The 15563-nt window shown below is 44.0% G+C and overlaps 1 long non-coding RNA gene across 1 annotated transcript; it reads right to left on the reverse strand.

The window, feature by feature from the left end:
- Positions 1-1408: 1408 nt before the first annotated feature.
- Positions 1409-14366, reverse strand: LOC308476000. Its single transcript, XR_013985628.1, has 3 exons — positions 14338-14366; positions 2699-2872; positions 1409-1522 (listed from the first exon to the last, which is right to left on the reverse strand). It is a non-coding gene; the product is annotated as an uncharacterized lncRNA (long non-coding RNA).
- Positions 14367-15563: the final 1197 nt, after the last annotated feature.

The raw sequence follows: 15563 nt of genomic DNA on the forward strand, positions 1-15563 counted from the left end.
TTAGGGGACCTGTTACAATCAGACTAAGCACACACTCAAGTCCTGTACCATCTACTGCAGGCCTACCTTGCTGCATCTCCAGGCCTAAAGATGCAACATGAGATCTCCTATCTCTGAGATCCAGTAGAAAGGGGCAGCCCTGCCATAGAGCAGGGTGAAGTGATCTGCTTCAGGTGGCACCCCTGTGTGAATATTTGAAGGCAGAAATGGGTGTCAGAACAGTGCAGCAAAGTCTGGATCTAAAAAGTGCTCGATCTAGCGCTGATAAGTGCCTTTTTTTTTTTTTTTTTGGCCATTTTATTTATTTATTAACGTTCTTATGTTACATCGGTAAAGAATATCATATTACAATACAATGCTTATTATCATATAATTTTCAACATGTATACACAATTTATATACAGAGTTTATATACCTAAAGATAACAAAAAAGGAAAGGAAAAGAAACAAGGACAAAAAACTATTCCAAAGTCATATCTGTACCAACACTTTGGACTTCCTGTCTATCCCGTTGTATATTCCTTTTTTACAATTGAATGTACTCTTATTATTGTATACAGTCATACCTTGGGATAAATGTGCTTCAAGTTAAGTATTTTCGGGTTGCGCTCCGCGGCGACCCGGAAGTAACGGAGCACGTTACTTCTGGGTTTTGCCGCGCGCGCATGTGCAGACGGTCAAAATCACTTCACACGCATGCGCAGAAGCGACGAAATGTGACCTGCGCACGCACAGACACGCAGATGCCAGTTGCATTCGCTTCAGGATGTGAACGGGGCTCCGGAACGGATCCTGTTTGCATCCCGAGGTACCACTGTATTTCTTTACATTTTGTCTAATACAGTCTTATATCAATATGAACCCTTGGTCTTATTTCTCAACTCTGTCTCTCTCCAACGTCAATCAAATGCTAGCATAGATAGCGAACCTTTGCTGTGTTTTTGAACATATATCTTATATCTATCCCACTTTTCCATAAATTTTTGTTTTTAACTGTCTCTCTTGTAGCTTGTTATGCCAATCAGTTATTGTCGGGACTTCTTCTTCCTTCCACCCCTTTGCCACCAAAGTCCGAGCTGCAGCTGTTGCTAATAAGAATACCTCCCTGCCATTTGGGCTTTGCTTTGGGCACAATGATTGACACTGAGTCAGCACCCCAGATGTGGCTCGCCAGGTGACGAGGACATTCCAGGATGGCTTTCATAATTCCAGGATCGTCCCTGGAAAATAGGGACACTGGGAGGGTATTCAGTCTCCACTGTCCCTAATTCCGAAAGAAACAGGACTGCTGGGTAATTGTTTGGTACCTCTGGAGTCAGTGCTGCTTGGAGACAGGGGTGGCTTGCAACTAAATTTTTATCTATGATTATATATAAGCATTTGCTGCTTACCCCCTTCAAATCTGTGTCCTCTTTCCTCCCTCTCATGATGGAGTTCTTGTTTTTTGGCCATGCATATGTGGTCACTCTGCTCCTGTGGGGTTGGCAAAGTCAAGCGGAATTTTGTGCGTGTAGAACTGGATCTGGAAAATGGTTTCAGGGTTAATAACAATATATATGCACACTCCACGTTGCTCACTTGCCCCTTGAGACCTTCAGGGTTTTATAATGGCATGGTGCTAATTTGTTGTCACTGTACAGCCTCCAAAAGGGCTGGGCAATAATTTGCAAAAGTCCTGTTATTTGTAATCTTAACAGTGAATTAACAGTACATTATAAAAGTACACTGTAAAGAGAGGGAGACAGTGCTGAAAAATAGCCTTTCCACTCAGCAGAGTGAATTTAAAAGTATGACAAAAATATATTATTATTATTATTATTATTATTATTATTATTATTATTATTTTGTATCTTTATGCCAAATATTCAAAAATCCCCGTGAATACCCATTGCCAGTAGCACAAGTAACTGATAAAAAGCAATCATTGAAGGGGAAAAGCGCCACCTATTGTTTTAAATGTGTAATTTTTTAAATGTGCAAACCCCACAAGACGGGACAAGGTATGATTTCCATCTCACAATTTGTTACTAAAATAACAATAAAATGTGTAAATCATATTAAACTGAAAACCTGGCTTTAAACCCAGCATGATGCACTATACGATGGTTCTTAACTGTTCATTCAGGGTTCAGCAACCTAATTCCCAAGCCAGATAAACCAGAATAGTTGGATTTAAGATAATTGTGTCACAGAGACATAAACACTGGTGCCAATTGGGCTAAATCATCATAATACAAGCATTAACCGGGTTGTGGATTAGACTCTAAAAAGTGATGTCACAAATCACAAGCATGCCATCTTGTTTTAATAATATTCCCCAAATGGCACATTAACGTAGTGGAGAAAAATTGGGCTATGAAGTATCTTAAATTGCAGTTGCAAAATCTCCATGGTAAATGTACGGGCCATAAATTGTATGGGCCTCATCCAGACACTTAAGCACTGGACAACCCGCACCTACAGAGCTTTCCTCAGAATTTCAATGAAAGAGCACAGTGGAATTCAGAAGTGTTTGTGTTTGATTGTGACGTGTCCTGTAATGTTTTATCTGGAAACCCTGTAATCCAGATCCATTCTAATTTACTGCTAGGTCTTATTTTCTTTCACGTCCTTCTTGTTGCTGGCATCCGTCTGTCTTGAGAGACAATGGAAGACTGCGCAGTTGGGGGAAAGGCAAACTGTTGGAGAGTTACAGCACCTGTTGCAGAGACTGATACAGGAGAGACATGTTTCATTGCAGTTGGGGCAGATGAAGGTGTCCGGTTTTGCTGTTACAGATACACCATGGTGTTTCTTCTCTCTGTGATCCTCCCAGCAGTCATTCCTCCTCTGGTCTCTGCTGTGTCTACATGACCTGACTGACTGTGGTCATCTGCAAGGGATTCCCATATGGTGGTGTTAATGTTGCCAGCCTTTATGTCATGTTTACAGACATCTTTATAACATAAAGTATGATATATATATATATATATATATATATATATATATATATATATATACTGTATACCTGAAGGAGCGTTTCCACCTCCATCGTTCAGCCTGGACACTGAGGTCCAGTGCCGAGGGCCTTCTGGCGGTTCCCTCATTGCAAGAAGTGAGGTTACAGGGAACCAGACAGAGGGCCTTCTCGGTAGTGGTGCCCGACCTGTGGAAAGCCCTCCCTTCAGATGTGAAGGAAATAAGCAGCTATCCTATCTTTAAAAGACATCTGAAGCCAGCCCTGTTTAGGGAAGTTTTTAATATTTAATGCTGTACTGTTTTTAACATTTGATTGGGAGCCGCCCAGAGTGGCTGGGGAAACTCAGCCAGATGGGCGGGGTATAAATAATAAATTATTATTATTATTATTATTATTATTATTATTATTATTAGAGTTGATCAAGCCTGGTGCCTGAAGCCAGCTCCTCATAAAGCACTTCCTTGGGGCTCCTGCCATCGTCCATTCTGTGGACATCACTAAGCCAGCGTAGACGCCACTGAGACAGGAGTGTGAACACGCTGGGAATGTGGACTTGGGAGAGCACATCTTTGTTTGAGACTTTGCCTTGCCATGTGATGTCCAAAATCTTCCTGACACAGCAAATACACTTTGTGTAGATTGACACTAAGCATGCCAACAGCAAAATCTGTATCTGAACACCTGTCTTAAAACCTTTTAATTTGTATGAAAAGAGAATAAAGGAAGTGTTCATGATAAGTTCCGGCACCTCTTCTTTAAGAAAAATAGCACTGCCCAAGACCTATTTCAAATGCTTGCAAAATGGGTGGCAGATATGAAGTAATGCTGGAAAAGTTGTATTAGCAAAGAAGGTGCATCTCTGATTGTGTAAACTGTATTTTCCCCAGCACTGAGTAGGATTCACAGGGAATGTTTCTCAGAAGTTTCTTCCACAGAGGTTTAGAATTTGGTTTCTCCCTTTTAAGAAAATAAGCAAGTAAATGTGCAGTGGTAATTGAGTTCCTTCTTTGCCCATTAACAAATCCATTGCTTTGGATAAGGAAAAATGAGTCCATTATTGCAATCAAGAGGTTTGGCAGTTTCTATGGAAAAATATCTGGACCATTTTTATTATTTGATTTATATATTATGGACATTTCTACACCTTCCATATAAATTTCCAGGGTAGCTTACAAGAAACGGAAAATAAAATATTATAAAACTAAAAAAGGCAGCAAGAGCTCAAAAGCCAAATAAAAGCAATCAGTAGGTATAAAATAAAATACAAAGGCCTGTGAAAAGAAACAGTTTTCTGGCACTGAATGGTCAACAAAATAGATGACAGGTGGGCATGTGTTTATTGCAGGGGTGGGGAACCTTTTTCGCTCCATGGGCCTGATCCTTATCAGGATCAATCTAGTGGGCCCGATTGGACATTATGATATCACATGATAGACAGCTGGGAGACCCTACACATATTTCAAAATGTACAGGGTTTCCAAGCGCTGGATAGCCAGTTGGCTGTAGAGCACTTGGAAACCTGCAATGGCTTCAAAGCCCTTTTGCTGTTTGCAAAGGGATTTAAGGCAGCCCCTGTGTTCTCATGTTAGCTGCTGGAACCTCAGACATGAGTGGGCGGAGGGCTGTGTGAATGTGCTTTGCAGAAGAGCTGTTTGAAGGTGGGGGGAGGCCATTTCAAACAGCCATTTTGCAAAAACGCTTTCAGTCTCCACGCTCCTGTCCAAGCAGCCTGTCTTAAAACACTTGGCAAAGGCACTCTTTGAAGCGGCTCCGTGGTTCTTCAAGTGGGTTGTGGGGGACAAGAGATAGAAGGCTGCATTGTACACACTCCTTTGTTCTTTCACTCACCTGCTCGCTTAAAGGAGAAGTTCCTGCCCATCAGTTGACATCACCAGTGATATCAGTGGTTGGGTATGGATTGGGGGAAATGGCTTCATGGACCAAATTGGACTCCCTGGCAGGCTGGCTGATGGTTCCCCATCCCTGTTCTAGGGGGAACATTCCATACTTTGAGTATGAGAAGGTCCTCTGCCTGGTACCCACAAACCTTGCTTCAGATGGCAAGGGAACCCACAAAAGTCTCTCTCTGCTGAAGATCCTATTATTTATAAGATTTATAAACTGCTTGATCAAAAACAAACAAAGAAACAACAAAAAAACAACCCTGTCCAAATGGTGCAGAAATAAACTTGGAGATAAATTACACTTTAAATTCAGAGCAGAGATGAAGGCATATGATGCTTCTTAGTTTTGTATTCTCTACAGGCCAGTGGAAAGGCTGCTATTGATTGGCCACACACCAATGTCAGGTCATTGGACAAAACAGGTCTAGTAGCTGGGCTTCCTACCTGGGAAATCAGAGTTGCCACTGAATTTCCCCTAAAGCAACATTTTGAAACAAATTTGAAGGTTCTTGCTTGGTCAATTCAAGCAGAGCAAGTAAGTGATGGATAAGACAAGCAAAGTATGTCACTAGCAGGCGGAATATGTGATCAGAAATACTGTCCAACACTAGATACTGTATTACCATGCCATGCTGTTTAAGAGGTCAAAAATATATCCTGTCCCTTTCTCTCATTTCCTGCTTTGGCAGTAGAGCAGGGGTGGCAACCTGTGATCCTACAGATGTTGGATTCTGGCACCCATCATCCCTGACCATGTAACCATGCTGGTTGGAGTTTTAGGGAGTCAGGAGCCAAAGAACATCAGGTTGGGGACCCAGGTTGCCCACCAATTCAGTATGATGGCTTAAATTAGCACTTGCATTCCAGTGCCTGGCACACTTGCATAAAAAGAACTGGGTGTGGAGAAATGTCACTAATCTTATTAAAATTATTTAAGCTGTTATCTTGTTATCATTTTACCTGACCAGGTTCTACAAATTCTACTCAAATGTTAGATGACGTTTATGGGAAATTAATCTACTGTCACTGAAATTCCCTTTGTTCCCTCACAATTGCTTATCCATTTCTCCTGAACATCTTGTCTCAACTTTCCATTTAAGGTGGCAACTTAAAGGTACACAAAGTGTTTCTGAGAAATTCTGCTAATTTTCACAAACAGTTTTTCTTCCTCCAAATAGTTACACACCTTTGTTCTAATAGAGTCAGAGGTGTTCTCAGGTGCATACTAAAGGTAAAGGGTAAAGGGGACCCCTGACCTAATGGTCAGGGGTCCCCTTTACCCTTTACCTTTAGTATCCAGTCGTGACCGACTCTGGGGTTGCGGCGCTCATCTCACTTTATTGGCCGAGGGAGCCAGCGTACAGTCATGTGGCCAGCATGACTAAGTTGCTTCTGGCGAACCAGAGCAGCACACAGAAACGCCATTTACTTTCCTGCTGGAGCGGTACCTATTTGTCTACTTGCACTTTGATGTGCTTTCGAACTGCTAGGTTGGCAGGACCAGGGACCGAGCAATGGGAGCTCACCCCGTCGCGGGGATTCGAACCACCAACCTTCTGATTGGCAAGTTAACCCACAGCACCACCTGCGTCCCATTCAGGTGCATACTACTTCTTTCTAAGTAAACTTAATGTTTTATTTTAGTACAAAACACAACTAAGGCCCAGGGTCTCTAACTATAGTAAGCCAACTTAACAAAAGGGGTTATTTCCCCACCTTACAATTATTTGCTCTTCATTCACGGCATTGGTGCTGTGCCTTACTACAAGCTTGCCTTCAACAAGGGCTCAACTCGGAATGTTTCCTGTGACAGGAATGAAGTCTTGGAAAGGATGTTGTAATAAAAAAACAGAACATGTGCAGAGTGTATTAAAGAAACAACTTCCCCATGTAAAGCCAAAAGTCAGAGACCATGATTTATTTTAGGCATTGTTAAACTATATAATAAATAGCAATAACCAGCTCTTAGGGGTAGTTATTAATACATAATGAGTGCAAAATTAAGTCCTGCCGGCCTACTACTCTTAACGCCTGAAATGTGGTCCTTTTAAGTGGAGTTAGTTCACAGGTGCCCATTCCTCTCAGTTTAGAGAAAGCAAGTGAAATATGTGTATGTGTGAACCAGGCCGGTTGAAATCAAGGGGACAAACACTTCAGTCTCATGAAAAGAAAGGCTGTAGTGTTCCCTTAGTCCCAGTAATGTGCAGAAGAATGCATGCTATAACATCTATTTGAAACAAAATCCTCAAAGAAATCCACGAGACTTACTTCCAAGTAAATGTGTTTAGGAACGCCAGCCGTTTAAATTTACGTGCTGCAGATTAACTCGTTTGAAGATAACGGCCACATACATTATTTGTGAAGGTTATCGTGTGCATACTTTGATATATCCTTAGTATGTTTCAAACACCCCCCCTCCCAATGGGCATTAATGACGCACATATTGTGACTTTGATATTGTAGGGTTCAGTAATGAATACTTCATTGCCTGCTGGTTCAATGACTTCTGTGGAAATTCATGGAGCATGCAGCCAAAGGGAAAAGGTAACTGTTATTATTTCAAATGAAGATTTTATGTCTTAGTGGCATTGTGAAAGATTGACCTTCACATGAGATATTGCTGTTCTTGCATTACCACCCCGGTGTCAATAGAAAACTGCATTTAATCTACACAAAGGGGGCTGTTATCCTCTCAAACGCATGGGGGATTATCGTGCTTAACTCTCCAGCACATCCAGAGGCCAGAAGGGGGGGGGGGAGGGGAGAGAAAAAGGCCCATGGAACGATTGCTGCACCGTGGCAGAACAATTTCTTGAACATATATCAAACGTTCTGATTTTTAAAAAGCAAAAATTGTGGTTCCATTTAATGTTCAGCAACACTCCTGGAGATAGGCATGTTTAGGTATAAGTTTGCTTTTGCAATTTGATTAAAGTGTTATCGTGAGACTTGCTATTCAATATTGCTGAGCAGGCTCCTAGTCAGAACATGTTTTTTTGGGGGGGAGGCATGGAAGAGGACCTGCAATTAGTCACCTCACCCCCTTTTCTTCCAGGGCAGCTAACACTTCCCTTCTGATGAGTAATTTTGAGAGACACTAGTTAAGCTGCCTTCTGACTGAGGTCTGGATCTCATAAACAACAAAGCCCCATTTGGGGGGGAGAGCAAGGCCATGGTCACTGGATCCACTCCTTCTGTCCTATCCTGGTTCTGTTATGCCAGAAGTGGTTTAGTCCTGCTGGCCACATGACCCGGAAAGCTCTCTGTGGACAAACGCTGGCTCCCTCAGCCTGAAAGCGAGATGAGCGCCGCAACCCCAGAGCCGCCTTTGACTGGATTTAGCCATCCAGGGGTCCTTTACCTTACCTGGTCACTCCTTTCCATGTGTTGGAGTCTGGCAGTCTGAAGTGAGCAGCCTTCAGTGATCAAGATTCAAAATTCTTCCGGATGCCTTCATGTGCTGTATTGTTTTTAATATTCAGTTGGAAGCTGCCCAGATGGGCGGGGTATAAATAAATTATTATTATTATTATTATTATTATTATTATTATTATTATTATTATCATGAGTACTGCAGGTACTGCAGGCTTCAGCCAGGTAGTAATCGATGGTGCATATGTGTGCCTGAACAGCAGACCTTCCAAGTGTCCCTATTTTCCATGGACTTCCCTGGTTTAAAGAAGCTGCCCCGGTTTCTGATTTGATCCCAGAATGTCCCACTTTTCCTTAGAATGTCCCTATTTTCACTGGAGAAATGTTGGAGGGTAAGGAGTTATCCCACTCCTGAGCGGTCTGAAGGTAATCCTGTATAGGGAAGATTTTTAAAATGTTTATTGTTTTATTATGTTTTTATATATGTTGCCAAGCTGCCCATAGTGGCTGGGGAAACCCAGAAAGATGTGTGGGGTATAAATAGTAAAAATATCATTATGGAATGGGATGTCCCTATTTTCATCAGAGAAATGTTGGAGGGTGTGGAATAGTCCTCTGGGGATGTGGTAGACTTGCCAAGACTGTAAATTTTCAGTTAACGGGTCACACCATACATTTAAAGCTCTCCTCCACAAAGAACCCTGGTTTGTTAGGGGTGCTGTGAACTGTAGCACTGTGAAGGGAAAACTACAGTTCCCAAGGTTCTTTTGGAGAAGCCGGGACTGTAAAAGTCCTCTAGATATGCTATGGTGTGGATGTGGTGGAAGATTCCTTCATACAAACACGCACACAAAACTATGCACACCATATAAAATTAAAACACCCACTATGAAAGTAGCACGCACCCCATAAGTAATGGGGTGGGATTTTGCTTTTCTACGAGGCAGCAGTCAGTCACGTGAGACCCCACCTATGGCCTGAAGTGGTACAGCCCAGACACAGATTTACTTTCTCATCTGTGGTTTGTAAGAGATAGGTTTGAGAGTGGAGACAGGGTAAACAAAGGACTCAGACTGGTAAAGAAAAAGCGATTGACATGTGTTGTATATGTGATGCAACGTTGTGCCACCAGATGGCGATGTGGAGTCCCGTTTTTCTTGACCTGTTTTCCCTGTTTAAATTTGCAATGCTTTAAACTGAAACGCTTCTTTGCTATGTCTAGACCCAGCCAAAGGTAACAGAAGCAAAGGATAACAGAGGCAAAGGAACAGGTAGAAAGGGATGAACACTGACAAATGCATCTACATGTCTTCTTTGTTTCTTGTTGGGGATTTCACAGAAAAGGTGGGTTTCAGATTTGAAAGAAAAGAAGTGTTCGCCATGAAGGAGTTGTGAGAGAGGACATGAATCAGGAGGGAAATGAATGGAGAACCTGGGCTTGCACAAGAAATGTGCCCGTGTACTGGGGACCTTGAGGGCTTTGGATAAGCTATATATTTTGTAATGTTGTCAGCCAGACACAGCCTTATCGATACACCAAGGCATAAATGCAAAGATACAAGGGCATTATACCAATGCAAGACTTAGAACTGAAGCCGGTGTCATTTGTGCAGTAGTGGAGATTTGCATGTGATATTTCAGATGATTCTGTCATCAGGGCACATCGAAAGAGAATAAATCATTATGGTTGCAATTTGCATAACATTATATATTTGAGAAATCTGTAAATGCTACAGTTCTTTTAACAGATCCTACCTTACCGGCTCCCCTCCCCCCCCCTTTGCATTTCCAGATCAATAAAGCAGCTGTAGATCTCTATTAATATCTATACATTTGCATCTGCCGAGTGAAAAGTTTTAAATATTAAAAAGCTGTATTGCAGGCTATATATCATCTGCTCTTACAAGACAGGAGTGACAGTATTAAGATGCACATTCAGGATAGCACTCTTTCTACTTTGAACGCTGTCAAGAACAAAGTGCTTTACAGACTTAAAATAAATCTAGGTACTAATCCATTGAATTTCTGACAACGGGAGCCCAAGGTTTCCATGCACTTAGCTGAGTACCACATAAGAGCTTGTGCATTATTTATGTCCACTAATGGTGTTGCAATGCTCTCTGCATGAAGCGGTGACAGTGCAATCTGCTAAGATAGCGGCTGCTACGGACAAAGCAATCCATTTTCCTGAACTTGAATTTTTGACAGAATACTCTATTAATGCCAATTCTGCTTAAGTAAATGCTGAGCAGGGGTCAGTTGTTCCTTCTCTCCCTCTCTCCTTTTCCTCCCCACCCCATTTCCTCCAAATCTCTTACTATTTAAAACACCACTGCCATAAAACCAAAAATGATGTTTGCTGGCTTGCCAAATCTGCCGTACAAGCTGCACATGATAAAGGTCAGCCTAGGCTTTTTCCCCTTTCCTTTTCTGAAATCTACTAGCATTTCACCTGACAGAAAGAGCACTTGCACTGGAAAAGGAAGCATGGAACACATTGGCTTCAGAGCCATTATACTCTTCAGGGGATCTCAAGATTTAACAGCGCAATCCTATACGTCAGAGTGGGGAACATCCAGCCCACATGCCTGATTAGGCCCACCAGTGTCTACTCATTTGGCCTGCCAGGCCACTTTGGCCAAGCCACACTCACCATGCCCATATATGACAGGCAGTGTGGGGTAGCTACAGCCGTGACTGGGCCAAAATGGGGTTTGCAGGCACTGTTTGTAAGAGGGTCAGCACTGGCTGCAAAGCTAGTCTCTGAATATCAGCTGATTGCCGGGGCTTCAAAGCACAGTGCAAACTTGGTTTTTTGGTGCTCGAAGAGAGCCCCGCTGAACTGAGACGCTGGCAACAAGCTGGGATCAGCTGCGCTAGGGAGCTCCCCTTTGGAACTGGTGGTAGGCAGGTAATAATTTTATTTGGTTAGCTATAAGCCGTATCAAGAGAGGAGAACAGTCAGAGCTGAGCCACAAATTTAGCTCTTAATTTTCTGGCCGCCAGTGCAAATAAAAACTCATGCTGGGGGGATTGCAGGAAACAACTTAGATTCAAAGGCCTTCTTCCAGTGCTTTAAATACAAGCTGCTTTCCATGGAGAGGAGAGGGGAAAATACATGCTCTGTTAAAACTGAAGTATTTGAGAAAGATTATTTCTAGGAAAGCAGTTTGTATCCCAAACACCTCTTGCAGCTGCTTCTCAGCAGAGGGGAAAGTGCTCCTTTTAAAGAAGCATTTCTCCCACTGCAGAGCCTTCAAAGGCCTCACTGAAACCAACAACCAGCTGATCTGCAGCTACAGAGAGTTTCTGGGAAGGCACACTCCCAGTGCTCTCCTTGGAAGCGCATCTTCAAAAAAGATTTCAAGAATGAGGTTACAAAGTTCATTTGAAATTTGACTGAGTGGTGGTCCCACTCACTTGTCTAAGGTGGTCCATGAGCTGGGGGATAAATCCATGTTCTGTTAGAGAAGCAGAAATGGGTTTCCCAAACCTAACAAATTTTAGCTTCTGATGGGCTCCACCCATGGCTCAAAGCAGGAGCAGGAAATGAACTACAAAACCAGGAAGCATCAACCAGCAGGGGGGAAAGAGGCGAGGAAAACTAATACAGTGGTACAGTGGTTACAGATGCTTCGGGTTACAGACTCCGCTAACCCAGAAATATTACCTCAGGTTAAGAACTTTGCTTCAGGATGAGAACAGAAATCATGTGGCGGTGGCGCGGTGGCAGTGAGAGTCCCCATTAGCTAAAGTGGTGCTTCAGGTTAAGAACAGTTTTAGGTTAAGAACGGACCTCCAGAATGAACTAAGTACTTAACTCAAGGTACCACTGTAATAAAATCATAGAATTGTAGAGGGTCATCTAGTCTAAAGCCCTGCCATGGAGGAATCTCAACTAAAGCATACTTGACAGGTGGCCATCTAACCTCTGCTCAAAAACTTCCAAGGAAGGAGAGTCCACCATCTCTCATGGGAGTCCGTTCAACTGTCAAACAGCTCTTACAGCTAGATAGTTCTTCCTTATGTTTAATAGAAATCTCCTTTCTTGTAACTTGAAGCCATCGTTTTGAGTCCTACCCTCCAGAGAAGGAGAAAACAAGCTTGCTGCACCTTCCTTGTTATGTTGAAACCTATCCTATTTCTTGTAACCTTTCTTCCCCTGCAAAGGAGGCTTCAAGTTTTCCGCATTTTTCTCAGTGCATTAGAATTTCCTTAGAATATCAGTGGGTGCAATTTTGGGGTTACGTATCACTGCAAGGTAGTCCTGGGTGGTGTTTTCCCCTCCTTTCTATCAAATGTTTTACTCAGAGTAGACCTATTGGAATTGCTGGCTCTAACTTAGGGCTTACCCACACTTACTTTTCCTCCGCTTTTTCCGGGCATGGTCCATGCTTTACAGCTCCATGTCCAATTATCCTGTGCAGGACCCGGGGTAGGGTGGGGTTACCGTGAGGCATGGTCAGAGTCCGGTCCTGGGTCGAGGGTCTGGAGACTGTCCACTAAGGGGGAAGCGGGGTCCAAAGCAAGAAGCCGGGCGTGGTCAGGAACTCCGGAAGAACAGGTCTGGGTGGTGGCAGAAAAGCTCTTCAAGGACGTTGCTCCCGCAACCTGCGACCGGGCTGACTGGCCTTTATCTCCTCTGAGGCCAGGGGTGGTCCCGGCCCACAGGTGACCCGCCTCTCCTGGCCTTAAGGCGAGCACTCCTCCTGAGAGAACCCAGTTCCCTCCGCCTCTCTGCCCTGAGCCTCTGCATCTCAGGAGAGGCTGGAGGGTTACTGGACCCAGGGGCAGCTTCACCTTCTCCTGACAGGGCTGGGAGATGCGCATCTGCAGGCAATGGGTCCTCAATCACCTCCGGAGCCAGAGTGGATACATCTGGTGTCTGCTCCTGAGGACCCGGCACAGGTGCAGGCCCTTCAGATTCAAGCCCCTGTCCCGGCTCAGCCGGCCCTGGAGGCGGGGACTCCTGTACAGGCTCGGACTCCTCAGGTTCAGCTTCTGAATCAGATTCCCAGGCCATCACATATCCCCTTTTCTGCCCCCTGCAAAAACCTCCTCTTTAAAGTTGAATAGGAACAAACGGCAATCTGCAGAAAACCTGAATGGACGTTTGCTCCAACTAAGCGCTAAAGAGCAAGGTCCAGCAAGGGCATGCCTCCTCACCACCAGGCAGCCAGTAAACAAAAATTGAAGAAGGGAGGGTGGAAGTCCAGCACTGACTGCTGCAGAGGCCCCAGAGAACAGAGCATAGGGAAGAAGTTCTCCCTCATATCTGCTCCCAAGTTCTGCCACTTCACACCCCCATAATGGGTCAGAGGGCCATGCAGGCACGTCCTCAGCAGTTGTTGTGGCAAGGTGGGGCTGAAGCACCTCCTCCCACCATGCCAAAGTTGGGGCGGGTGAAAACCAGCCCCGCAAAGACCAGTGGCCCCTCCGGGTGAGGCCCTGAGGGAACCGGCACTTCCATGCCAGTGCAAATAGCAGCTTATGAGGGGGCAGGGTTTTTTTATTATTATTATCAGGGACACATCAAGGGGGAATTGTGTATTGTCATGTGAACAAACTGCCCCAGTTTGTGGTGTTGCTGTTACTTTCACTACACAGGGATATCAGAAAATGGCAAAGATTTGGCAGAAACATACTTAAAACCTCCCTCCTGACCCAAATCTTCTCGTCCAGCTCAAATGTATCTCCATATTATCCAAGTCCTTCCTTCCTTCCTTCCTTCCTTCCTTCCTTCCTTCCTTCCTTCCCTTTTTAGCCCTCCCCCCACGAAACACACAAATAAAATGAAGGGAATGAAAATGGAAGGTGCCTGCATTAGTGTGGCATATTGCAAATGTGCAGTACCTTCTGTTCAAAATTATCTTGCACAGATTGTATCGTATGCTTAAATACATGGACAGTCGTATTTACAAAAAAAGCATACAAGTCATTTCATTCTGTTGGGGAAATAAGCAGAAGCATGAGAGAGAGAGAGAGAGAGAGAGAGGGAGGAAATATTTAAGATGCTATACACCAGAGCATGTAAAATGGCCTGGCAGCATTCACATTGGTGGATAAATATAAATAAATAAATACATATACAACTCTGCTTACATATCTGAAAGATGAAATATTCACTTCAGGGAGCCAAGGCACACAGCTTGCGAGTAAAGATGGCACTTCTCTTGTGTTTCCAACTAAATGAACCAACCGCTGTACATTTAGGAAGGGTAAGCACTGCTGCTCTATGTCCCAAACTGACTGAGGTCTTCTGGCCACAGAGTCAACCTCAAACCTGCCCTGGGACCTCACGATGAAGGACAGGTGAGAAATCTTATAAATCATCAGCAGCACACAAGTGAATGGCCAAGAGGCCAGAAAGCAAAGAGGCATTTCTGCTTCATCCCACACAGATCATGAGAACTGGTAGCTTATGGACGATGATGTGGCCATATTTGGGGGCGGAGGGAGTAACCAATCACAGACGAATTGTCCTTATTTAGTGCAAGCAGCTCCTGTTTATCCCTGGTAAAATGCTGTCCCTGTTTCCTCTCAGCTTTGCCTTTGGGGATGCTTTTTGGAAAATGTTTAGTGTGCGCATGTGCATTGAAAGTCCAGGAGCCTCTTTTCCTCCAACCCCAAAAAACTGTTTATCCAGAGAGTAAATGGGGTATGTGTTTGAACTGCGGTTTTTTCACAAGTACAATCATATCCGTTGCAAAACAAAGCTTGATCGAGCAGTTAAGCTGCCCTAAACTATTAAGAAAACAGTTAGAATCAGTTTATTAAAAGATGTTGCTTCAGAAGCCACAGCTAGGGAGGAGTTTCAGAGTCAATGAATGTGACCTACAGAAGGCCAAGGTGAGCTTTCAGCAGGTTGTGTTTCAGTGAGAGGTCACCAAGATAATGGATGTTGATATGAGGAATAAAAAATGCACAGGATTGTCCCTAATCTTATTTTTGAAATTTTGGAGGCCTTAAAAGGTAAAGGGTAAAGGGACCCCTGACCACTAGGTCCAGTCGTGACCGACTCTGGGGTTGCGGCACTCATCTCGCTTTATTGGCCAAGGGAGCCGGCGTACAGCTTCCAGGTCATGTGGCCAGTATGACTAAGCCGCTTCTGGCAAACCGGAGCAGCACACAGAAACGCCGTTTACCTGTCCGCCGGAGTGGTACCTATTTATCTACTTGCACTTTGACGTGCTTTCGAACTGCTAGGTTGGCAGGAGCAGGGACCGAACAACGGGCGCTCACCCCGCCGTGGGGATTCGAACCACTGACCTTCTGATCGGCAAGTCCTAGGCTCAGCGGTTTAACCCACAGCGCCACCCGCGTCCCAT

This window comes from Podarcis pityusensis (genome assembly GCF_964106645.2).
Source record: "Podarcis pityusensis genome assembly, chromosome: 4".
Lineage (NCBI taxonomy): Eukaryota > Metazoa > Chordata > Lepidosauria > Squamata > Lacertidae > Podarcis > Podarcis pityusensis.